General features: G+C 34.6%; 1 long non-coding RNA gene across 1 annotated transcript; it reads right to left on the bottom strand.

Annotated features, from left to right (window-relative positions):
- Window positions 1-25956, bottom strand: LOC144425249 (uncharacterized). The gene is made up of 7 exons (XR_013477402.1): window positions 25800-25956; window positions 24747-24808; window positions 23557-23675; window positions 19808-19845; window positions 19060-19180; window positions 8164-8267; window positions 1-988 (listed from the first exon to the last, which is right to left on the bottom strand). It is a non-coding gene; the product is annotated as an uncharacterized LOC144425249 (long non-coding RNA).
- Window positions 25957-26690: the final 734 nt, after the last annotated feature.

Genomic DNA, 26690 nt, shown 5'->3' with positions numbered 1-26690 from the left:
AAATTAGTAAAGATATTTACATGTAATTTGTAGATTTTTCTTGTATCCGTCTTTTCTTAATTTTTCCAGGTCCCTTCATAGTTCTGTGTCTGAGAAGCTAAAATAACATTAAAAATATCTAAGCCTAATAAAAACCCTATTTTTCCTAATGGCGGGAATGGGTCTAAATTTATCTATAACGAAACAAATATTTAAAAAAAAAAGCCATGGCAATCCCTGTCAATACTTTTCCTTTGTCTTCACGATATCTTGTTTTCCTGTTAAAAAATATCTAAAAATACTATAGAAAATAATGATTATAACAAATAAGATAGCCAAACACGGAAGTAGCATATTTTCAAGAAAAGCTTATTAAAAAATATACAATATCAGTGAAAAACAATAATATAAATAATAAATCAGTAATATACGATAACAGTAATAAAAATATAAGTATAACGTAAAACGAAAGAAATATTTAAATTTTTTCATACCAGGACATCAAATAAACGATTGCATTACAGGGTGTTAAAATACAAATAACAATTGTATTTAGTTTTCTGAGCTATTATTCAATTCATTAATGAATATATAATCAAGAATTTGTTTGCAATTATTCAAATTACATAAATAGTTCTTCATGGGTCGAGCCATGTTGAACTTCCGCTTATAATCCTTTTACAGTGTGTATGGCATTTTGGTATAGTTTTAAACAACAGTCTTATTTGATATAAATACATTCGTGTGTACTGCCCAGTGCATTTGTTTGCGACCACATATTGGTAATCAGTGCACATGCATACGATTGCAAAGTACGTATGACAATGGGATACAGTTTCAAACCAACAGTCAATTTTTCTATATCAAAGTCTTGTGTGTGGACTCAACGCATTTGGTGGCTAGCACATCTTAGTTATCTTCAATAAAACTCTTCTTCCTATTTGAATAATTGAGTTTCATTTTCTTTTGAAAAACAGAAAGAGTCGTCAAGTTTCATAATTGAGTAATCCTGTAATAATATATATACATTTAGTTATTATGCCTTTTTATAGTGGAGGAAGTAAATTATAAGAAACTTATTACGTATGATGAGGCTCTACAAGGCCCCTATAACGTGTTGGGCGGTGACGCTGCGCGTCATCAACTCCCACATACTTATAACCTTCTAGTTTCACAATATTAACAACTCCACCACTTTGAATATGATTGTAGTCCATTACTGGCAATGAAATATCCAATCTACATGAACAATGTACGAGAGACGAATAATATGAGATGAAATACGACAATAGTGTGGTGATAAAAATGATTATTGTAGAGGTCGAAACGCATATTGTAGATGTATAGGGTTGCTAAAGTTTACGTCCAACCTGACGTCGAAGTATGTCGACAACATACTTAATTTCAAAAGATGCAAACAATAGCAACATTAATAATTTATGTAATATGAATGAACCTATTTAACCAAAATATAAAACAAGCAAACAATCCGTTTATTACGGCAATTAAATTAACACTACTTAAACGACAAACTTCTAATGCGAGCATTAACTCTTAAATAGCCGACTTGCAATGATCCGAAATACCGAAGTAATAATAAACAAACAAGAATATGAGAAGACAAGACGATACAAGATTTTGTTTACGTCAACATGTTTATTTTCGTCCCACGAACAGGAGATTAAATTGCCTTAAAGGGAGTAGTCTATGAACGGTCATTCACCAAAAGTACGATGGCCGATAACTTTCAAAATAACCTCGGATCAAACATATATACGGAATAAAACAATTAAACTTTGTCTGTAGCTGAGGAAATGAATCTTACTATTAGTATGTGTAACCAATTACATGCTATTGTGGCATAATAAGGGATGCTATTCGATCTCATACGAGTTTTTAATGTTTGCAGTAAAAGAGTACATTGTTTTACAACATATCATTTGATACAATAACGCATGGGATGGATGTCTATTTTAAACATAACATTAACGTCCATTACATTATACTAGAGATTCCAACAAGAGAGATGTACCGATACCACTTGTCGCCGATACCGATCCGACAACAACGATAAAACGCCGATATCAATATTTTAAAGCAGAAATTGCCGACATTTACATGCTATGTAATTATTATTTCAAGTGTGCAGTCCAAATTAGTTGAAGTAACAGTTTACAAGCATTATTCATGCCACACAATTTTTCAGATTGAAAGAGACATATTTCAGATAATAAGAAATTATTATTCGAATCCTGATACGTTTTTTGGTTTAAATACATTGCGCACTGACGCTAATAATATCGGTGTTCGGTTAAAAAACTCATCGGGTTTGGCTACTGTGGGGGGGGGGTAAAATAAATAAATGTTTACTCACTCTATCTAACTGATACATCGAGTTGCGTGCGCAGAATTTTATGCCATTATAACGTCGTATTTTGTATTTTACAAATCTAAAAATTCCCGTTTGATATATTTCCTCATAATTTCCATGTAATGTTAAAAATGTCAATATAAAAAATGGGCTGCAAAAATAGCCAAATTAGTTGGGCTGATAAATGGCTAAAATCAGGTCATAATCCTATTCCCGTTTCTATTTGCGCGGTTGGGAAACAGCATTGCTCATACTTAACGAGGCTAATACCGTGAAAAGCAAAAAATAATTTTCATATCAGTATTTCGAGCTACTTTTTAAAAACATTCTGGAATTGATCAAAAAGTTACTTATCGTGGAAATATCAGTCTACATTTAGCCGATATCAATACGAATACCGATACCAAATATTATCACCGATGCCCGATACCTTTTACAGAAAGCCTTTCAATTTAGTTTTGACCAGCACTGACTGTATAACGACATTGATGTTTGTTTTAAGCAGAAGGTAGAACACTCATTTAACCACTCTAACCCGAAATCGAAATTAATGAAAAGCCAATATACCTCAATTAATAATGAAATAAAACAAGTAAACAATACACGATAGTTATATGAACATTCGTTAAAAAATTAATATTCAAGCCAGACGATATTATTGCAAAATGAACCTAGCAATTTGTGTTAGTTTAGCTGCCCTCGTGTTAGTTTAGCTGTTAATATTTGGACGTGTTTCAACTTGAAAATATTCTAATTTGAATCGAGCATTAAAATTGGAACCAAGTTGAAGTAATAAAAACGAGACTATCAGAAGACGACCCGTAAGTTACAATTACATTATATTTTCATGGCATCGTGATTCCAGGACAAGTTCATAGATGACCTCTTATTAGGGGGAAAAGGAGAACAAACGATAAGCAAGAGACTCAAGTAGAAAATGCGTGTAAACATTCACAATAAATGGTCTTTTTAAAACCAAGAGAAAAAAAACTGTAAAATCAAAAACGATCTTGACAACAACAAAAAATGAATAAGTCTGAAACGCAAGGAGCTACAGAACAAAATGTGGAATGGACAGACATTTTTCTTCTTCACATGTATTCCATATTTTCCTCTGCATGAAAGCAAGTAGAATCCGCATTTTTATTTTTTCAAATGCTCAAAGTAGTATAATTTTGTCACAATTACAACCAACAAGGTTCATTTACGCAACAAGCGTATTTTTATTTATTTTTTGACGCTTCAAATTTCATTAATGTGATACGGAATGAATAAAAGCAAAGCATTTCCGTCGGCGAAATTTAAAACTATCCAACTCCAAAACTTTAGTCTTTCCAAACACAGTTTAGCGCCCAAGCACATTCCGTCTCATAATCATTATTTTATCTCGGCTTTAAATTATGAATCAGTTTCCTTTTGTGTATATTTTTCAGTGCACGCACAAGTTTAACCAGTGTAGCAGAGGCATTATCCAGCATATTGGGTGAATATAAGCGCCTTCAGTTAACAGTTAGTTGGACGTGTTTTAACCTAAAATTAATCTAACACTATCCAACATTGAAATTAGAAACAAGTTAAAGTAATGAAAACGCGGCTATTTGAAGAAATGTATGGTAATACGACATTATAGTGGCATGTCCTTGGTATACCCAAACAAGTTTTTAAATGTCCACTTATTAGCAGAGGATCAGCTAAAATAGAAGAACAAACGATTAAGCGAGGGCTTAATTAATATGACTCGGCATGTGTGCAGTCTAAATTGGATATTTTCTGGCCTGCCAGCATGTTTGGAACAGTTTTCTATGCGCTCAAAAATATGAATATCCAGTGTAAGCGTCAAATATTCAACATTGTAGCCTTCAAAAGATTTAGCAACCAATCACAAGAAATCACATTTCTTTGCTACATTAGATACCCGACAGACGGACTGCACCTTTTGAAAAGGAGTCAAAAACATCAACCGTTGGAATATCAAGCGCACAAACCCAGGATAAACAGATCGAGTAATAATCAAACACAACAATTTGATAACAATCAAAAACTATATGAATGTATGTATTATTATTCCTGTATTATAATTTGTACACCCCAGCTGTTTGATTCACATTTTTACCACCAAAATTATGTCGTGTCTGACATTAAAACTTAACGGTTCTAATGAATTTACTAATGGAGACAAAATCCGAAAAACTTTCGCTTTCAATTAATATGTTTTCAGTCAAATATTTGCACCAATAAATTGGGCTTTTTTATGAATCTGTTGTTGTGCATGGCTTTCAAACATCTGATCAAGCATTTCTCCAATATTTAGCTTAACATTAATACTTTCCATCTTTACTGTTTTACTTAAGTAAGAATAATAAACATCATTGGGCATTTTCCAATGTATTTTTGTACGGCTAAGACATCCATGCGACAATGACTTAGAAATAAATTATTATTTATCAGAATTTTTTTCTATTTAAATAAAAATTCAAATTCACCAAACACAAATCTGAGTCGGGCATTTAAGTTACGACAGATCTAAATTCAATTCAATGGAAGAATTAATTTCAGAAAAAAAAAAACACATCCCTGAATAAGATTTCAAATTTTTGAATCATTCCTAACCCGAACCCAAGCTGAACAACTACTAATTTGTTATGCCGGGAAAGCACTTAGGTGCTCATAAAAATGTGACCCTAATATGTTTGTTGAGGAAGAGTTAATATCCTTTACGTATACGTCTCATCGTGCACTAAGTCAAAAGAGTAAATCAAAACAAAAGCAATAAGAAACTTTTGCGTCGTTTTCAAGCATGATATATGCTTGTCCGATTGTTTGTGGCCACGGTAGCACGTAATTTCTCTTTATCATATTTTGAATTCTCCGAGTTTTATGTCTGTAAGTATTTCAAAGTTAGAAATATACAGAGGAATATGTTATTACTTGAAAGAAAGTAATTTGAGCTAGCGAGCAATCGTTTTCAGCGCGTATATAAGCTAGTAATCATTACCCGCACAATAATAACAAACATTATATGCGCTCGCTCGAAATTACTCACGAAAACATGCGCCCTTTGTTAATTGAATATTTTTGCTTGAATTTGTTTGAATTTGCTTGAATTTGCTTCAAAAGCGAGGTTTGGGCTTGCCAGAACGGTGACGTAATTTTTACTTTCGTGAGAGACTTTGTTGTCGAGTCGATTTCGCTTGTATTTATCAGAGCGGTACCAAAACCAAACCAAAAAAAATAAATAAATAAATAAAAAATTTCTCTCATTTTCAACGCGACACGGCTGAGCAAAAGGCACACGCGTATCGGGAAGCGTCTGGCACAAAGCGCCCTAATCAAGTTTTCCGATGAGATTTAGCTCAAATGGAGGGCGGGTAGATTGAGTTAAGTTAATGGCAGATTTAAATTCAATCCAATGGAAGCATCAACTTCAAAAAAAAAACACCCGAATGCAGATTTTAAATTTTCAAATCATTCCTAACCCGAACCATATAACCCAAGCTGAACAACTATTAATTTGTTATTTTAAAGCGAGCGGTGGTGTTTTCCGAAATCTCATTTTTCCAAAGAAACATATTCTACTGTGGTAATATACTTAAATATTTAATATACAGTGCAAACGAAATTGAGAATGAAACACAATAGCGGGGGAAAATTTGTATATTTCATTAAATCGAGCACTAATATAAAAAAACTTGATTCAACAAAAAGTTGTGGTGGCTCAATGTGATTAATTTCAAAAAAATAATTAATTATTTTGATTTAATTTCGGCTGGGGGGTAAAAATGTGAATGTACTAATAATTTTTCGAACTATGTCATTATGTGAACTATATGAACTATTTCAAGTTTTAGGTTTATGAATGACAGAAAATGTAATTTGATAATTTAGATATGAATTGGATATATTGGAATTGGAATATTAACAAAGCAGAAAAATTTATTGCATACCGGCTAAAACTGCACACCTGCCCGTGAACTAACCACTGCACAGTGGCGTAGCCCGGGGGTGGTTTTGCGGGTCGACCCACCCTCCCTTCTTTTAAAAAGAAAAAAAAATAGATTTTTCTGTATCATAGATGGCAAGCATCCGTACCTTGAAACGCTTTTTAGACTCCAAAGACTGCTGAGACACGCGTATTCTAGCGTTCGATCGGACTCGCTAGCTGTTTCGATCTAACTTGGCGAAAAAAAATCAGAATTGAAAAATCATTCTAGGCTCAGACCTTTCCTATCAAGATCTATCAAGATCAAGATCCTATCAAGATCGGAGCCTAGAACACATTGATAAATGTTCTAGTAAAACTTATTGTGAAATCAAGCACGCCGCGGAACAATTATTCCATGCTGGGAACCGATCGCATTTTTTTATTTCGCAATCTGTTTCTGAATATCAATAATTGTTACTTATCGATCTTAAGATCGGTAAGTATATTGATAGGTATTTGTCTGTATGTCTGTCTGTCTGTGTGTCTGTTAGATGCACGCGATATCTCACGAAAGCGAGATTGAATCTGCTCCAGATTTTGCATGTGCATTCATCTTATCTCGGACCAGAAGCCTATTGATTTTGGGCGAATTATGTCGTATAATTAGCGAGTTATCAATCAATTATTGATATAGTGATCTAGATTTTTGTAAAGCGAGAGAATTTTGAAACCCGCCGAGTGTGTATGTGCGATGCGCAGTGCGCAAGTTACAAGAGCGGATGAATCTGCAGTTTCTGTTTTGGGGGATCCCCTAACTATCGATCGATAAGTCTTCGGTTTCCAACCGATTCTCGTTTTTTCATTGTTTGGTCACAATTAATTTCAAACAAATTTATTTATCGCCATATTTAAACTGCATGATTGCTCTTTTCTTGTCATTGTTGTAAACTGCTTGTCTGATTTTTGAGGAAGTCTGATTTTGGTCAGACGAAACGTTACAGAAATATATTTGTGTTGGTGTGCACAGCACAGACTCTTGAATTGCATAGTATGGTATTTTATTCTTGCTACAGCATCCTTGCATTACATGCATGCGGATCCACTAGCGCAAAGGCATAGAGGAAGGATTGGGAGTTAGTCTCGCGCAACCTCTACTGATCGTTATATTAGTCTTTTCGCGTGACTTCTGTATCCGAATGGATCCTGCCAAACTCCGGACTCGACAACTACCACAAGAAAAGAGCAATACTAAAAAGCAATACTAAAAAGAATTCAACGCCTTTAAAAGAATCACATTAAAAGGACCCTGGCTATCAAGATCTGAGCCTAGAACACATTGATAAATGTTAAACACATTTACACAACAGAGAAACACTAGAGAAAGGATTGGGAGTTAGTCTCGCGCAACCTCTACTGATCGCTAATTTATTAGTTGTTGAACGTGTAAGTTCTAATATCTGAGATGAACTGTAGCTAAATTTGCATAATTTGTAGACGATGTGATAGAAAAGTGCCATAATATAAAACTGTGTTAATTTGAAGGACCCTCGTCGAACCCCTGGAACAGCTCCAACGAACACCAAAAATTCGATTGAACCCAGGTAAAAAAAAACTACTGTTCTAGACCAGCGTTTCCCAAACTTTTTCGGCCACGGAACTTTTACACTTTTTATCTCGCCTCGCGAAACAAAAATGAAAGGGTAAAATTGATAAAGGAAAACGGTCTAATAGAGTGGTTCCCAATGGATAATATTTTGGACATCTTGTGCGATAATTGAAATATTTGCAGCTCTTCCTGACTAGCGGGATTGAACATGATATATATATCAGTTTATACGTGACAAAATATGAATTGAAAGATTATAAGATTACATATATACTTGCTCTTTACTTTTTAGACTATATAGGCGTCAATCTCACTCCATGATGCACCAGACTATTAACAATGTCGATTCTGTTTGATGCAATGACTCTTTCAAGCAGTGTTTTAGAAAACTGAAAATAAATATATAGTTTCATTATCAAGTTTGGGATTTATAAATCACAAAAAGTGCTGTTTGGCAGAGGTAAAGCAAAGGTAAACTTATATTAAAAATACATAAAAAAAAATCAATCCAATGTTATGTTAATGTGTATACCGAGTCCATCTAATTTTAGGTGAAACTAAATTTCGTTGACCTAAGACACTATCAAGGTATTTAAATCACAAAAATGCTATTTAACAGAAATACAGAAAAGAGATTTGGTTAAAAACATAGTCTTTTAAACTATGTCCTTATCAATCTTTGGAGCTGTAATTAACATGGACACAGAGTAGCTAAGCTTATACTAGAAGTTAAAAAAAATAAAAATATTAATTTTTCGTTTCAATAAAATTATTTGCTGATTTGCTGCGTTACAGTATCGCCACTGGAAACGATATTTTATTTTGGGGCTTGCATGGCGTAGTTAACCAATGCCAAATCGTATAGAATTCACATTGATACACTCGGTTGGAATTACTTATTAGCCAGAAAAAAACGATAGTTGTCCGAATCATGATATTATACAGGACATAAATTCCATTTGACAGACAAACCAAAGCTGAGCTTATACTCAATATAATAAAAATAATACTTTGTCAACAGATTTCCCGAAAAAATTGCAGATATTATTTATTGATAGATATACAAGTAATTTACACGAGACGCTAGATATTCCAAACTTGAACGGCTTAAAATGTTTGTGTACCACAGGCATTGTGCGTTATATTCACCTAATATTGAGGTCCTCTAAATTAGCCACAGGGATTGTAGACATTCTACATTCATTATAAGAACATAACATATTAATACTCGAAATATAAACTATGAAGAAATAGGGAATATAGTTCTAGATTTGAAAACTTATGGACATGAGGGGCATGGGTTCTAGGAACACTACCAATGAAGGTCTATACTGGTTATAAGGTATTTGCGGCTATAGTATATCATAGGAAATTTAATTTTAGGACACGAATTTTGGGAGAGGGGATTAACAACTACATTAATACCCTCTGGTGAAAACGGGTTTCAAGATAAAAAAAAAATGGTTCATGGTATGCAGAATGATAAGGACATGTTAGCTTTGGTACCTCATGATAAACGATTTTAGAGTCGTAATATTTGCAATAATAAATAAAGCGTCATACATATTACATACACGCATGAATATAAGATATGAATACTCGCACCTAATAACAGCGCATTAGGAATATTGCCAGCTTCGAACACCTATCAACCTACTTCGAACATTCATAAATATGAATCGTATGGTTACTTGGACTACCAAGGATTGCCGGCTTCAAACACTTACCAATATGAACCGTATGGTTACTTGGACTACCAAGGAATGCCAGCTTCGAACACTTATCAATATGAATCGTATGGTTACTTGGACTACCATCGATTGCCTGCTTCGAACACTTATCAATATGAATTGTATGGTTGTTGGTTACTAGGACTACCAAGGGAAGTATAAGTCGGGTGTACAATTGGCCTAATTTATATATTATCCTTATTGAAAATTTCAGTTTGGGACACAAATTACATGGTTAACCAGTATCGAAGGTAGTAAGATTCACGGTTATATTAATGTACTTGATTAGACTCACTCCAATATTACCAGTATTGAAAATTTATTGCGATTCTGGATTGGAACATGAATGGCATAGGTATTAACTGTTTACTACCAGGTGGTATAAACCAGGGATTCCCAAAGTGGGCGGTTATAATTATATTATAACCTGATAATTTAGTGAAGAGTTAATCGTTTAACGAGCCTACAATTTAAATATAATACGACGAATGAGAACACGCTGCAATGGGCAGGGGTTCAATAGCGCAGAAAATATTTAATTTAAATGGAGCTCCTTGAAATGCAATGAAATGAGGAAATAAAATCCATATGTTATATTTGAGAAATGCATCGATACGTGATTTTTATAAAGATGTATCTTTTTAATGAAAATCTCTCATAATTTGACAAACCATGCAAAAAAGACAGAAGGCAGAAACCTGGATTCTTTCATTTACGACCTCGCCATTCAATTAGTAAACGGGGTGAGTTGAGATTGTGGCTGACGAAAATGTCACCAAAAATTAAAAAAAAATACTCTCTGGAAGACCAATAAGCTTATATATCTCATTGAAAAAAACACTATAAACTATGATTTACCTTGTTTATTTGTTCTGTATTATATTCGTTTCTGACCTCGAATGTTTTTGTAAACTGGGTGGGTATATATTACTGCGAATAAAAAGTTTAGGAACCACTGATATAGGCCATGATAATTTACAGATACATTTCTGCGCTTAGTCGGATTCTTTTATATAGTATGATACTATTTTGTGGAAAAAAACAAGTGAATTCTACACAGAATATTAAGAACCATGTTATCAATAAAGTAATACCCATATAAATAAAACATAAGAAATATAGACAAATCCGTGTATTTATTCTATTGGATCATTTATATATATGTATACACGTAATAACCTAACATATTAGTACCTGCAATCAACGATATAGCAATAGGAAATATATTTATAGATTCAAAAAGTTATGAACATGAACGAACTATTACCAATAGGAAATATATTTCTAGATTCAGACAGTTATGAACATGAACGAACTATTACCAATAGGATTTACGGCTATATTGATACGTTACAGCAGTGGTTTTCAAAGTGGGCGTCGTAAATTTTTTTTTTGCGGAATCTCTTTTGCGGCACGTAGAAAAAGTAATAATACAAGCGTGAAAATGATACTAAACAAGAAAAGGCTAAAAACGCAAGTACGACGTAGGCTACATGACTTTGGATCGTTCAAGTAGAAAAATTCCGTGATTTTTGTTGCAACTGGGGATGCGATGATACTAAATGCCGTTTGGGCTTATTAGATAACATGTTTCACTGGCCAAAATCTTGCTTCAACAAAACATTGCTGCTTTTCTTCGTCGTTTTTAAACGAAATCGATGTAAAAAGAAATTTGGATTTTCTTCAATAAGGATCATCCTTCATTGGTAAAAAAAAAGCGTTGCGCACTCTGATCCCTTTTGCGATTTCGTATTCATGTGAAGCAAGATTTGCGACCATGGTCGTAATACGAACAAAATATCGATCTCGAGTAAATGTTGAGAGAGAAATGCGTGCGGCTCTCACAATTCTTACCAAGGTTTAGTAACAGTTGTAAAAAGACGCAAGTATTCCCATTCCATTAAATGCAATTTCACTGACTTTGGTTTAGTTTACTTTGATCGTTTAAATAAAACTCATTGCAAAAAAGGTCCTTTATTGGAAGGTACGGTTTAATACGGTTTCCATGAAAAGTCGCAACTTGAGCATATTTTTTGGAGGGTGTCACAATACGAAGAAGTTTGAGAACCACTGCGTTACAGTATCGCCACTTGAAACGATATTTTAGTTCGGGGCTTGCATGGCGTAGTTAACCAGTGCCAAATGGTATAGAATTCACATTGATACACTCGGTTGGAATTACTTATATCACATCGTTATTGGAAAGCTAATGTAATTCTAGCTTGAAACACGAATGACACGGTTAACTGGTTACTACCATGGTCATAGACCATGATACTTTCAAATTACATATATAAGTTTAGCCAGATTGGCCCAGAAAATTAAATCAATAAATTCTATGAAAGAAAATAATGACTATGCTATCAATAAAAGAAGGCAATATACATATAAATATGACACAGGGTATATAGTCATCCTTGTATCCGCAAAACTCAGTGTGTACTCAATTTAATTCATTATACATAGAAATGAGTTTCAATGTTTTAGAATTAATGATTTCCTCTCTATATTATTATTGATACAATGCTGTTCTAGCAGTTAGGTAGACGTTTTCAAGGGAGGATTCAAGGAGAAATCGATAAAGAAGTACTGGTACTTATATCTTGAGTATAATTTTTTTTCATAAGTATAGTATAGCTATGAAAATATTTTTACGAATTGTGGTGATTACAATGTAACTCTTGTTATGAAAATGCTCGCAACGACTCAAAAATAACTAGCTGGCAATAAGCTACATATAACAAATATTATGTTTCATTCAAAAATACCTTGAAAATACGGGGATGGAATGTAAATATCCAAAAAATGCACGATTAAGTCCAACAAACAAAAAATAGATTTAATTAGCTACATGCCCTTTCAAAAATTGTCTACGCCTCTTTTGCAAAGCGCGCCCCACCCTTTGAAAACCATTGCCCCAGTGAATAATTGCTGATACTATTAAATTTCATGCCAACGATACTGAGAAATGAACACTGGTCCGGTTCTAAAGACTTTGCCATATAAAATTATTAGCGCGCATTGGTGCTTAAACTAACAGTATTACTACAAACACAAGGGGAAAAGTTCCTTCTCAACAATGACGGAAAATTTGACAAAATTTGGAACAAAGCAATGCAAGTTTTATTCCAAATATTGGGTGGTAATATAACAAAAACACGGTTTTTTATTGCTAAAATTCATTCTTGGCTTATTCGCTCATTAGCCACAAAAAAACGATAGTTGTCCGAATCATGATATTATAAAGTATTTGGGGGGTTTACCAAAAAAAATTCCATTTGACAGACAAACCGAAGCTGAGCTTATACTCAATATAATAAAAATAATACTTTGTCAGCAGGTTTCCCGAAAAAACGGACTTAGTTAACTTTTTATTCATAACTATTATATATGTGTCCATCAGCCCTTTCACGAAGTATATTGTTAATGCTGAATATGTTTTGCTATTTATAACTAACAAGAGAGCTATGCTCAAATATATGGACACGAAATCCATAACGAAAATTTTTACCATCATTTCCCTGAAAATCATATGGTTTTCGTGTCCCACGCGTCCCATGGGAAATACAAAGGTGTGTTATCCCATCCCATCTCATGGCACGTTTCCCATGGACAAGCCTGGACATAAGGTAAATTTGCGATAATGCGTATCCATATTAAGTTTTTGGCCACTCGGAAGCGTTGACACAAAATCTTAATATAGTGAGCTGGAGTGAATATTTAATTATTAGATGAAAACAGCTAATTTTCAAAGAGATGCTAAAATTGTACAATATTCCGCCTAAAACTCAGCTATTAAACATGTACAACGATACTTCAAACACTTTTTCGAAAATTTCTTCCCTGGTCTACTAAGGCATAGGTTCTCAAAGTGCTCCGTGGGAGAAACTTAGGCGCTCCGATTACTTAATAAAATACTGACTTGTCCAATTTTGTGACTGTCCAAAGAAGTAATAACACTAATAAAATTTGACATCAGTAGTGTCGAAATATGACAACGAGCGCAAATTCAAATGTGACATTATATATAAGTAAGATCGCCGGATATAAAAAGTTGTCTCTCGAGTAAAATATTCAATTCATAGCCGGTGCGAGCATTCAAAATATCTTGTCATAGTAATTTATTTGTGTTCTTCGTTACTCGAATTTTAGTCGGGAAAACTTTTACGATTATTTAATAAATGAAAAATCACTATTTGAAAATTGCACGAAATACGTCCCAAACTGCCAACTATAAGTAGACTGGAATCGTAATTTGAAGTTAATCAAATTTGATTTGTTTTTTCGGCACTCAAAATTATTTTAAAGATATCGACAAAATACGAACGACTGTAATTTAAAATATTGCAAAAAAAAATGTTTCAAAATAGACAAAAGGTACATCGCGCAAACAATTTACTATGTTTCCATTTCAGTTCCTATATGGTATACATTTTAAAGAAATCTTAACATAACACAAATTTACAATGTCTGAAAAGCGTTTTCAATCTGCTGTGAGACTGCTAGAACAAAACTTATGGTGATATCTTCCGTTTTAGATTTTAGTTTTAATATTTTATAATGCCGGTTTTCAATTAAGAAATTGGGTTGCAAATTCACCTGGTATTAAGCCTATTAAAATGTTTAGCATTTAAGTAATTTTAACTTATTTAGGAATAGTAATAGATACCAATTTTAAAATTGATTGTGGGTGTGGTGTATTTATTACGTCATAAATCGCATGACTACTCATGCGATTTACTTAACACGTTATGTCCCTGGCCGGAGTTCCCGGCCAGTCGATGGTTTGAGTTGGTCAATAAAGGGTGTTGCTAGACGTCTATACTCGTGTATTTCTGACAAATAAAAGGAACTTAAGAACACAACAAACTGGCGACGAGGATGTGATACACACAGGTTGATGAATCGTAAAGTTAGAGCGATTGCAAAGACGTTGGTGAGACACTGTTATTGTTTATATGTGCAAAGACGTTGGTGAGACACTGTTATTGTTTATATGTGCAAAGACGTTGGTGAGACACTGTTATTGTTTATATGCGGGACCGCGCAACAAATTCCCTGTAAATCAAAGAAATGGCTAAGAATATGATTCAATATGATGGGAGTGATTGGCCACTTTATTGTGAGCAATTAGAACAGTATTTTATTGCAAATGATATTGCCGATGAAAAAAAGGTACCAACGTTAATTGCAAACTTGCCTACTAAAACCTACCAAATACTACACAATCTTTTGGCACCCGACTTGCCTAGTTCCAAAACATATGATGTTATAAAGAAAACCTTGCAAGATCATTTAAAACCGAAACGTTCCGTTTTTGTGGAACGGTTCGCATTTCACAGAAGAGATCAGAAGTTTTCTGAAGGGGTTCGTGAATATGCAGCAGAGCTAAGAAAATTGTCTGAGGGGTGTAAATTCGGTCCATTGTCCATTTCATACGCGATCGATAAATCTTTGGTATACTCGATGAGGCTACTAGAAAAAGGTTAATGGCAAAAGATGGGGAAAAATTAGATCTTCAAAGGGCATTTCAAATTGCAACGTCAATGGAATTGGCCAACAGGGATGTGGCCGAAATATCAAGTGGCAGTGTTATGCCAATGGTGAAGGAGCAACATTTTTCTAGAAAGCAACGGTTTAATACCTTAAAATGTAAGCACTGTGGTAAAACTGCACACGATTTCAAAAATTGTCGTTATAAAAACTTCCAGTGTTTTAACTGCGGCCGCCGAGGTCATATTCAACAGGTTTGCACACGACGTAAGCCAGTGATGTCCAGAGAAAGGACGGGGAATGACAGACGCGATAATGATAAAGCACGAAGTGCAAATGTTATGGAGAACGACAGCAGTGATAGTCCAAACTTGGAGGATTCGTCGGATTCGTCGTCTATAGAGGTTGGTAATTTACGTATAAATAGCGTACTTAAGAAACAAAAATGGTGCAATTAAGCTTTTTCCGATTATCAGTGGGAAAACACTAAGAATGGAACTAGATACCGGATCGGCTGTGTCTATCATTTCTAAAAATGTTTACGATTCACATTTGTCTCATATTCGTTTGAATAATACAAAAATTTGCTTGAAGACTTATTCCGGGGAAAAGATATATCCATTGGGTGTCCTTAAAGTCGATATAGAAATTAATGGCCAAAGTTGTAAATCCAGATTGTACGTGGCAAGCACAAACGGTCCTAGTTTGTTTGGGCGTGATTGGTTACATCAAATTCAATTGGACTGGAGAACGATTTTCAATATACGTGAGGCAAAGGAACCAGTCTGTTCCCCCGAAACCAAAACTCGATTGAAACATTTGTTAAAAAAGTACAGTGATGTATTTTCTGATGACGTAGGCTGTATAAAAGGGACAAAAGCTAAACTGGTTTTGAAAAAGGGCGCCATACCTAAATTCTTCCCTCCCAGGCCTGTACCTTTTGCACTTCGGCCTAAAATTGAAGCGGAATTGGAAAGACTTGAACGTGATGATATAATTACCAAAGTCACTTTTAGTGAGTGGGCTACTCCAATAGTTCCAGTTCTTAAGAAAGACGGTAAAATACGACTTTGCGCTGATTTTAAAGTGACTGTAAATCCTGTTCTTTGTGTAGATCAATATCCATTACCAACAATAGATGACCTTTTACATCTCTTGCAGGAGGACAAAAGTTTAGCAAAATAGATTTGAAACAAGCATATTTACAAATGGAGGTTGAAGAGGAGTCGAAGGAATTGTTGACAATTAATACTCATAAGGGATTGTATAGGTTTAATAGGCTTCCATTTGGCATAGCATCCGCCCCGGCTATTTGGCAAAGAACAATTGAACAAATATTAAACGGGGTTCCAAGAAGCAAATGTATTCTTGATGACATGTTAACAACGGGTGATAATAACATTGAACATTTGGACAATATTGAAAAACTTCTTATGCGTTTGCAACAATATAATCTCAAAGTAAATAAAAGCAAAACTGAATTTTTTAAAAACAGCGTTGAATTCTGTGGATACAAAGTTGATTGTAACGGGCTTCACAAAACGGATGCTAAAATTAAAGCGATTCGTGACGCACCGAGGCCGGAAAATGTCAGTCAAGTGAGATCGTTTATTGGCATGGTTAATTACTATCAAAGATTTATTCCGAATTTGTCATCTGTACTGTATCCTTTAAATTGTCTGCTCAGGGCAAAATGCAGATGGAAGTGGACTAAATACTGCGAAAAAGCGTTTCTCGAAGCCAAAAAGCTTATGACCTCGAGCACTGTATTAACTCATTATGATCCTTCATTAACTTTAAAACTGGCATGTGATGCTTCACAGTATGGTCTCGGGGCGGTAATGTTTCATGTAATGAAAGATGGTTCCGAACGTCCCATAGCTTTTGCTTCAAAATCGCTTACCGAGACACAAAGGAAATATTCACAAATATAGAAAGAGGCCCTTGCAATTATTTGGGGAGTCAAAAAGTTCTATTGTTACGTATGTGGAAGGAAATTTACTCTAGTTACCGATCACCGTCCTCTAACGTCTATTTTCCATCCAAACAAAGGTATCCCTGTTACAACAGCTGCAAGGTTACAAAGATATGCTTTGTTTCTAGCAGGTTTGGACTATGAAATTGAATTTAAACCAACGGCAAAACACTGTAACGCAGATGGGTTATCTAGAATGCCGCTTCAAGCACAAGAGAACGAAACTGAAGACGATATTACCGATGCTACAGTAAACAGCTTTGCCATTTGTGACTCTCTGCCGATAACGTGCAAACAGGTTAGAAATCAAACTTGTTGTGACGCTGATTTAATGGAAGTATATGACTCTGTAATGAAAGGGTGGTCGTTGTTCCAGTCACAAAAACCCAGTATCAAGCCCTACTATTTTCATAAACGTGAAATAACGGCACATGATGGTTGTTTGATGTGGGGTTCAAGAGTAATCATACCAAATTCTCTGAGATCACGTTTGTTAAAAGAATTGCATGATGGTCATGTTGGAATTGTGAAAATGAAATCTTTGGCTCGAAGTTATTTCTGGTGGCCAGGATTAGACAAAGACATAGAAAATATGATTAAAAATTGCAATGACTGCCAAATGCAGCAAAATGAACCTTCGAAAGCTCCTCTACACCACTGGGAGTGGCCCCAAGCACCATGGATTCGAGTCCATGTAGATTTTGCCGGGCCATTCAAGGGGGCGATGTTTTTAATAGTAGTAGATGCATATTCAAAATGGCCGGAAGTTATTAAAATGTCGTCAACTAACGCCAATAGTACTATCCGTGTCATAAGAAGTCTTTTTGCTAGATATGGTTTACCGGAATATCTTGTGAGTGACAATGGGCCTCAATTTTCTTCACATGAATTTGCGAACTTTTTGAAAGCAAATGGCATCAAGCATAAGAAATCTGCACCTTATCATCCAGCATCTAACGGCGCTGCCGAGCGATTTGTACAAACGTTCAAGCGCGCTATGCGCTCAGTTAATGATGCCAACAAATTCGACATCGAAATACTCCTCATTGCACAACGGGTGAGGCACCGTCTGTATTATTCTGTAAACGACGTCTTCGTACTATTTTGGACTTGATCAAACCTAACATTCGTAATCGTGTTGAGAAAAAACAATATACAGTGCGGACGAAGAGTAACAAAACTCTGCGATCATTTAGCGTTGGTGAAACAGTCCTCGTTAGAGATTACCGTGGGAATTCGAAATGGAAACGTGGTGAAATAACAAAAATAATAGGTCCACTGACTTATATGGTCAGTGTTGCTCCAAATGTTAGTTGGAAGAGGCATATAGACCAGATTATTAAATCTGACTTGAAGATCGAGCAAGAACATAGATATGAAGAGCAACAGCTTGAATCTGAAGATGATCATTTTGAACGTGACGAGCCTGCAAGTAAGGATCTAGATGCAACAGACAGTGCAGTATCCAAAAGTCCAGTGCCGTCTCCAAACATAGAGTTATCACCACCGAACTCTCCCATCGATCAGACACCGGAAACAGACGAATCGCAGAATCCGACACCAACTCCAAAGTCGACAACTGACATGGAACGACGTTATCCACTTCGGCAGAGAAGGAGACCAGATAGATTTCAATTTTAAATTGTTTTAATGTAGAACTTTGTGGTTACTACGTCATTTTATATCATTGTCAGCTTTAAATCATGTTACTAACAATTCTTAGTTTTAGGAGGGAGGTGATGTGGTGTATTTATTACGTCATAAATCGCATGACTACTCATGCGATTTACTTAACACGTTATGTCCTTGGCCGGAGTTCCCGGCCAGTCGATGGTTTGAGTTGGTCAATAAAGGGTGTTGCTACGACGTCTATACTCGTGTATTTCTGACAAATAAAAGGAACTTAAGAACACAACAGTGGGGATCCGTGAATAGTGGTGATGAATGTAAATTAGAAAGATTCAAAAGATTTTAATAACATACTTGCTCTTTAGACTCGAGGCAGCCACCTCTCTCAGTGATGCATAATCGGACGAATAACCCCGCATGTCTTTAGATATAATGATGAATTGTCTTTCCCTCTTTCAAGATGTGTTTCAGAAAGCTGAAATTTATATGAGATAATGAAATGTAGGTAAATTTTGTATGATATTGATTTGAATTATATATAGATGTTCGAACTACGTCATTATTAAGTTTGAGGTTTATAAGTTACAGAAAATGTAATTTGACAGGAGCACAGAGAAACTATGCTTATACTTTAGAGTTTAGATACATAAAAATGAAAATATTAATTGTCAGTTCATTGACAAATTATTCACAGATTCCCCCCTAAATTACAAATATTACTTTGGAATGATTTTTCAACGTATAATATTGCAACACATCATATAAAATATATTTATATTCATGAAGAGCACGTTGAAAATACGGCTACATATTCAAGAAAGGAAAATATCGAAAATAAGGCGGGAAAGATAAAATCTAACAAATTTTTCCTTTACGCCCCTCAATAAATTGTCCACGCCCTTGTGATAAGCTATGCTTATTCTGAAGATTCAAAGACGACAACTTGTAGCATACTGATATCCATTTACATTCATTCTATATTATTTGCAGATTTTCAATATTATAAATATTACTTATTTTGAATGATCTGTCAGTGTGCTATGTTGTATCTCATTATCTAAATCTTAAATAGTTAATAGTTTATTAGTGTGTTATATTTTACCTTCAAGTTCTCTATAGTCTTTCCCTCCCAGCAACTTCCTGAAAATATAGGTCAATAAATAACTTCAGCCACAGACATTGTAGACATATATTTATATATATATATAAATAAGAACAGGACAGATTATTACTACGGAATAAACGATAAGGAAATAAGAATTATATTTCCAGATTCGAAAACTTATGAACATGGGACATTTTGATTACTGAGACTACTAGCAACGGATATATAGGCTGACTATAGTAGATTTACAATTTGGTGGGATCTCATGTATATAGTGATCTTTAAACTGGTTATCGAGCAGCGACACCCAAGTTTCTAATATCTAATTAAAAAAGTAAGAATTCCAGAGTTTTGAAACTACTATATCTCATATTGACGGCGTGTGCCGTATAAACGATCCAACTAACACCATTCAGTAGAGATTATAAACGAGAGTTTATATGAATCAAGCTCTTCACACGTGATTAGGCATAACACGACGCAGGGTTGTCCAAAACGAATCGAATATTCGAATGTATTCGAATATCAAAGTATTCGAATACCTTTTCGGTTGATTTTCGAATAATTCCGAATAGTAGCCACTTTTCGCCGTAAACGTGGTGTTTCGTTTTACGGGAATCTTTAAACGACTTTTTACGCTGTCTCACGTAATGACGATGAAATAGAATCGGCACTTTGATTGTTTATATTCTGTGCGACTGTACGTCGCATAGTGTTGCGACATATTTGCACGTTTGCGTTGGTGGACATTGCCGACATTCGTGTACGAGGCTTTTAATTTACAAATTCATTTCCATTACGTCGAAAAATTGGGAAAGTATGTTTTTTTATTTCTATGTGGCCAGCTTATTATTCGCATGAGTCTTCTCAAGCATGATTTGTGTAACCTTATATTTGGGTCTTAGGGTCTGCCAATCATGATATTTAATCGCAGGCTGGTTATCGTTACTTTAAAGAGAAACACGGCCACCAAGATAAAGTGATTTGTGACCCTTTCGTTTTGCCGATTCAGCAAAACACCACAGGGACAGGAAAAAACAGCTGTGAAATAACCCGTGGACGTACAGTGGAAGTACACTTATCACATTCCAAAATTATTTCAACATTCCGGTTATTAGGTTGTCCAAAATGATTGCCGCTTCACAACTTAAATTTACAGCTCAATTGTTAAAAATAGTTAATTCAGTGAGTATGATTCTACCAAACTAACATGATCTGGTTCTAAACATATAAAATTATTAGCGATTTTTTCTACCCGTCTTATTGGAGGCCTATATGGAAAAACCCCTTTTTTGAGTGCTAAAAATAGACATCGTCCTATTTGCCATGTGGACTTATTAGTTGGAAAAACAAGTCGATTTATTAGAAAGTAATTTCTGACAAATAATTCTGATAACGATAGTTAAAAGTATCGATCCTTTACCAGGGTGATTTTTTGTTGCGCAAAATAATTTACCGGCATTTAAAAAAAATGTCATGCCGTATTAATTTAATTCTGCTCAACGTAACTCATGGTTGTATCGACAATCTGTGGACATAAAATGTGCGGTAAACTGACCGATATTAATAAATATTAAATATTGATTCCTATTTTCATATTGATAAAATAATGAAAGTATTAATGCCAAATACAACGGGTATTTGTGGACATGAAATATGTGGTAAACTGCCCAATTATAATTCATTTCGGATTTGTGTTTACAAAATAATAAAACTAATAATTCTAAACTGCAACGGCGATCTGTGGCATTCAAATGTGTGGTAAACTGCCCAATTTACCAACATTTGAGTTATGATAATAGAATTAAATTAACACGGTAAGGCATTTTAAATAGTGGTATCGGTCATGGAAACATGGATTCGAATATTTTGCGCAGTACAAAATCATCCTAGTAAAAAGTCCATACTTTTAAATGCAAACCAATGGCAACCATTATCCAAATAAGTTCCCAAGAGCGGGATAAAATATAAATTCTTTTTCCGACTTGTGAGTACGAAAATAAGAATCAAAACTAATTATATTCGGCACAATATCACGGCAATCTGTGGACATAAATTGTGTGGCAAACTCGCGATTAATATTAATTTTTGATTCCTATTTTCGTATTTACAAAATACAACGGCGATCTGTAAACTTAGAATGTGTGGTGAACTACCCGATTATAAATAGTTTTTGATTCCTATTTTCATATTTATGAAATAATAAAAGTATTATTACTCAAACATACAACGGCGATCTGCGGACTCAAAATGTGTGGTAAAGTTCCCAAATATAATTAATTTTTGATTCGTATTTTTGTACTCAAGAAAAAATTGTCACAAGTCGGAAAAATACCTCATACTTTATCCCGCTTTTCGACAAATAATTTGGATAACGGTTGGTATGTGAAAGTATGGGCGTTTTATTAGGGTGATTTTGTGTTGCGCAAATATTCAAATCTATCATCGATACCACTATTGTCGTATTAATTTAATTCTGTTAACATGACTCATGGTATATAAAATATATACTGCAATAATCTGCAAATATGAAATGCCTGGTAATATAGATAGGTTGTAACTTGTAGATAGCAGTTATTCCATTGCTTATTGTATGGAAATTCCTACATACATTTAGATTAGCTTCAATTAGTGGATTTTATTTGCGAAGTATTCGAAATTTCATATTCGAAAAAAATAATTTCGAATGTATTCGAAATAGTGAACTATTCGATATTGGCCATCCCTGAGTCACGACGTGACCCGCACCAACAATAGGGAAAATATGACATATATTTCCATGTCTCTAGATTTAAACAGTCCTGAACATATGAATACTTAGCACTTTTATCAAGGGGATATGGACCAAAAAAGTTTACACTTGGTTGAATATAATTTACACAGTATTGTTTTTGAAAATTTTAGTTGGGACACGAGTTCTTTAAGGTGTAAGATTAACGGCTATCCTAATACACTCAGTATGACTCACTCTTATAATATCATTATTGGAAATTTGGGGCGATTTCAGTTTGAAGTATAGTTGGGAACATCAATGACATGGTTATCAACTGTTTACTACCAGAGCGTTTACTACCACGATGAGCTACAGTTAAATTTAGGACATTAGTCTGATTACCATTATCATTTGTGGCAAAAACGCTCATCAGATTAATAAAAAAGGCCAGGACTACGATTTCAGGGAAATTAGGCACATTAGTGTGTATATAGGCACCCCATGATAAACAAGGTAAACAATAAGTTTTAATATTTGCATGGTTATTAAGTTGGGGTTGTGTTTTAACCGAATTGCACTTAACGAGGCATAGTTCAAATCCTTTCAGTATCTCTGCAGATATACACTGCTGGATTAACTTATAGTATCACTTTAAAAAAATTCACTGTTTGTAGTAATCACAACGTGACGCCCTATTGCGATGAAACGCCTTTTATTTATGCTGACCCAATGAACTTTACCTAAACTGACATTACAAGATAGTAATTGGTCTTTCGGTTTGGACGATTAAACGAAACAACAGCAGATGGGACAACACAGCAGTTAGCCCCTGAACGTGCAGCGCTATACTGACTACGCCATTATTCACCGGATATTGCTACAGTTAATTTGTAGTACAGAATAGTTAATTTCGCGATTATACTCAAAATATTGAAAGCAATAATTTGTCTGTCGATTTCCCGAAAAAAAATACAACATATTATTTATTTATAGACATGTAAATTGAAAGATTTCAAATGATATGATTACATACTTGCTCTTCAGACTTGATAGGCCTCCATCTCACTCAGTGATGAAAATCTGACACTTGACGAATTTCTTTTGGCGCAATGATGAATTGCTCTGTCGACTTTCAAGCAGTGTTTTAAAACGCTGAAAATCAATATATAAATCGTGATTTTGTGTAAGTCAATTCTAAATTTGAATTAAACTAAATTTCATGGAGCCAACTATGCCATTTTCTGGTAGTTGATTCACACAAATGTTATTTGACAGAGACACTACAAAGCTATGCTTATGCTAAAGATACAAAAAACCAACTATGTAATTCAATTGAGGTCATTTTCAACTATGTCGCTGATTTCACCAAATTTACATCCTTTAGTTAAAATGATATGTTAGTGTATCATATTGTACCTCATTTTGTATTGTTAAAGTGAGACTCTTTTCTGAATATTTTCTTATAAAAATATACGTAAGTTTTAATAAAATACGTAACGGGTAAATTTCGATATTTAATTTCATAAAATTTAAAATTTAGAAAGTTTAGACGAATAGACGAATAAAATTTATTCAGCGATTGACATTAAATTTCAAATATAAACTCTATAACATATCAGGTGTAGTCTTCAAACTGCACAAATTGCAAATATTACAATAACAATAAAATACTCAATGAATTTATTTAACTCTTTCATGGAGTATATGACTAATTAATTACCTCTGATCAGTAATTTGTAGCATTATCACATTGTTCTATAAGATACTATATTTATAGTACTTTTTTGGACTTCTGCTTCGAAAGCTTGTGCAAAATCTAAATCTTACAATTTCGATAGAATGCACAGGATCAAAAAAGCGGCATAACAATGTTCGGACCTCCCGAAGTATGCGCACCAAAATGGCGCACAACCTGAACTCGGGTTGTGTACCTGGTTAGGATTCAGGTTATGCAACATTTGGTGCGCATACATCAGGAGCACCCAATGTTGGCTTGCATCGAACTATTTAGCATTTTAAACGTGAACGTGGGTCTGACTTTTTTATATAAATCTTACAATTTCGGGAGAAAACACATGATCAGATAAGTGACATAACAATGCTGACTCTGATCGCAAGACCAGAGACGCGGTGCGCTCGCATCGAATTTTTTAGCATTTTAAACAAAAACAGTGGTATACAGGAATCAATAGGCGTCAAATAAAATGTTCAAATAATATTCACTCGTAATATTCCTCGTTCGTTAGTTCGTGTGTTTGAATCTTTAACCTTCAATATTTCTTCATCTGAAAAAAGTTAAGATATTGATAAATAAATTGTCGCAGAACTGTAGCTAGCATAATCAATGGACAGTGGGACTGAATTTATCGGATCTTTTGCACAAAGCTCCCGCCACGTTTTAAAATGACATATTAGTAATTATCCATTTGGGGTTAGGAATGATTTAAAAATTTGAATTTCCAGTGCAATCTGCATTCCTAACTTAAACTGGATAATTACTAATTCTCTTATTACTTATCGATCTTAAGATCGGTAAGTATATTGATAGGTATTTGTCTGTCTGTGTGTCTGTTAGATGCACGCGATATCTCACGAAAGCGAGATTGAATCTGCTCCAGATTTTGCATGTGCATGCAACTTATCTCGGACCAGAAGCCTATTGATTTTGGGCGAATTATGTCGTATAATTAGCGAGTTATCAATCAATTATTGATATAGTGATCTAGATTTTTGTAAAGCGAGAGAATTTTGAAACCCGAGTGTGTGTGTGCGATGCGCAGTGCGCAAGTTACAAGAGCGGATGAATCGAAACTGCAGTTTCTGTTTTGGGGATCCCCTAACTATCGATCGATAAGTCTTCGGTTTCCAACCGATATTCTCGTTTTGAACGTTGGTAGGGTCTTTGTACAAAGATCCAATCCATACACAATAATATATTAAAGTAAAAAGGCTATGGCGAATCTCTATTAAACCATGGATTTTACGCTACATTTGCGAAAGTTTTGAAAGTAAGTGTATTACGTTTAAGTTTCTTCATGATAAGCTCATCTATTGTCATATAGGTTTTAAGTTTGGCCTATTTGTGAGAAAACGATAGAACCCGCTGTTAGTGAGTTGGGTGCAAAAGAGAATCATCCATCAATCTAGACTTCTGTATTAGTTAATAAGTCCAAGTCGTATAGGCCCGAAAACCTCTAATTTACCACTTATACAATAGTAAAATGAAAGCAATATAATAGCAATGAAAACAATGGGTATAAAGAACATTTAACTCACCTGAATATTGTTTCGAACTCGCTGTCCTAACCCAACAGGCAGCCTATCCATACATCCTACACAAAATCAAATCTTATCCTATCACGAACATTTGTGACTGACTGAAAGCGATGTCGCTTGTGGCTTCCCGCGCAAAAATATCTGACGAAAAAAGCTATCTGATTGTTGGTAATCAAATGTTTTTACCTGATTACTTTAATTACTCCAGGCTGTCGTTACGAGTCGATCATGCTTCTGACGCGTGATCTCAAAGTTGCAGAATGCAAATGGCGGTTGGATTTGCTTTATTCATAGTATAATACCTAGTTCACAGTAATATTCTCAGGATCTTTTGTAACAAGCCCCGCCCCAAAACAACACCCCGCCAACGCTCGAATTAAATAAAAATAGTACTTATTCAGTTAAGGTGAGGGATGCAGATTCAGCCGGAAATTCAAATTTTCGAATCGTTCTAACCCAAAACCCTAACTGCATAATTACTCATTTTTTATTTTAAAACTTGACAGGGGTGTTTAGCTCAGATCACACATTTTTGCATCAGTGACGAGAGCTTGGTACAAAGAATCCAGCAATTCCATTATATTTGTCTGTTTACATTTGTCGAGTAAACGCGCACGTGAATGCCATCAAAAATGTAACCATCCTACAACTCAATGAAAGAATAACGGCGTGTACAGGTTCAGCGTTATATCAATGCATTCTCTGCATTGGCGTACAAATCTTAGCTCATTAACTGGCGCATAGCCAAGAATACTTTTAAGTTTTCTCACTATAACGTGCGGGCGATGTCGTTAAAAGAGAGGTCATATTGTGACGTTGTTCGATGCCTACTATATAGTAATTTCTTCGCCCAAACCAAACGGCGGAGACATAACATCAGCAACGAGATGA

Source organism: Styela clava, chromosome 7, assembly GCF_964204865.1.
Source record: "Styela clava chromosome 7, kaStyClav1.hap1.2, whole genome shotgun sequence".
NCBI lineage: Eukaryota > Metazoa > Chordata > Ascidiacea > Stolidobranchia > Styelidae > Styela > Styela clava.
Note: the sequence above shows the minus strand (reverse complement) of the source record. Positions and strands in the feature narration are given on the sequence as shown.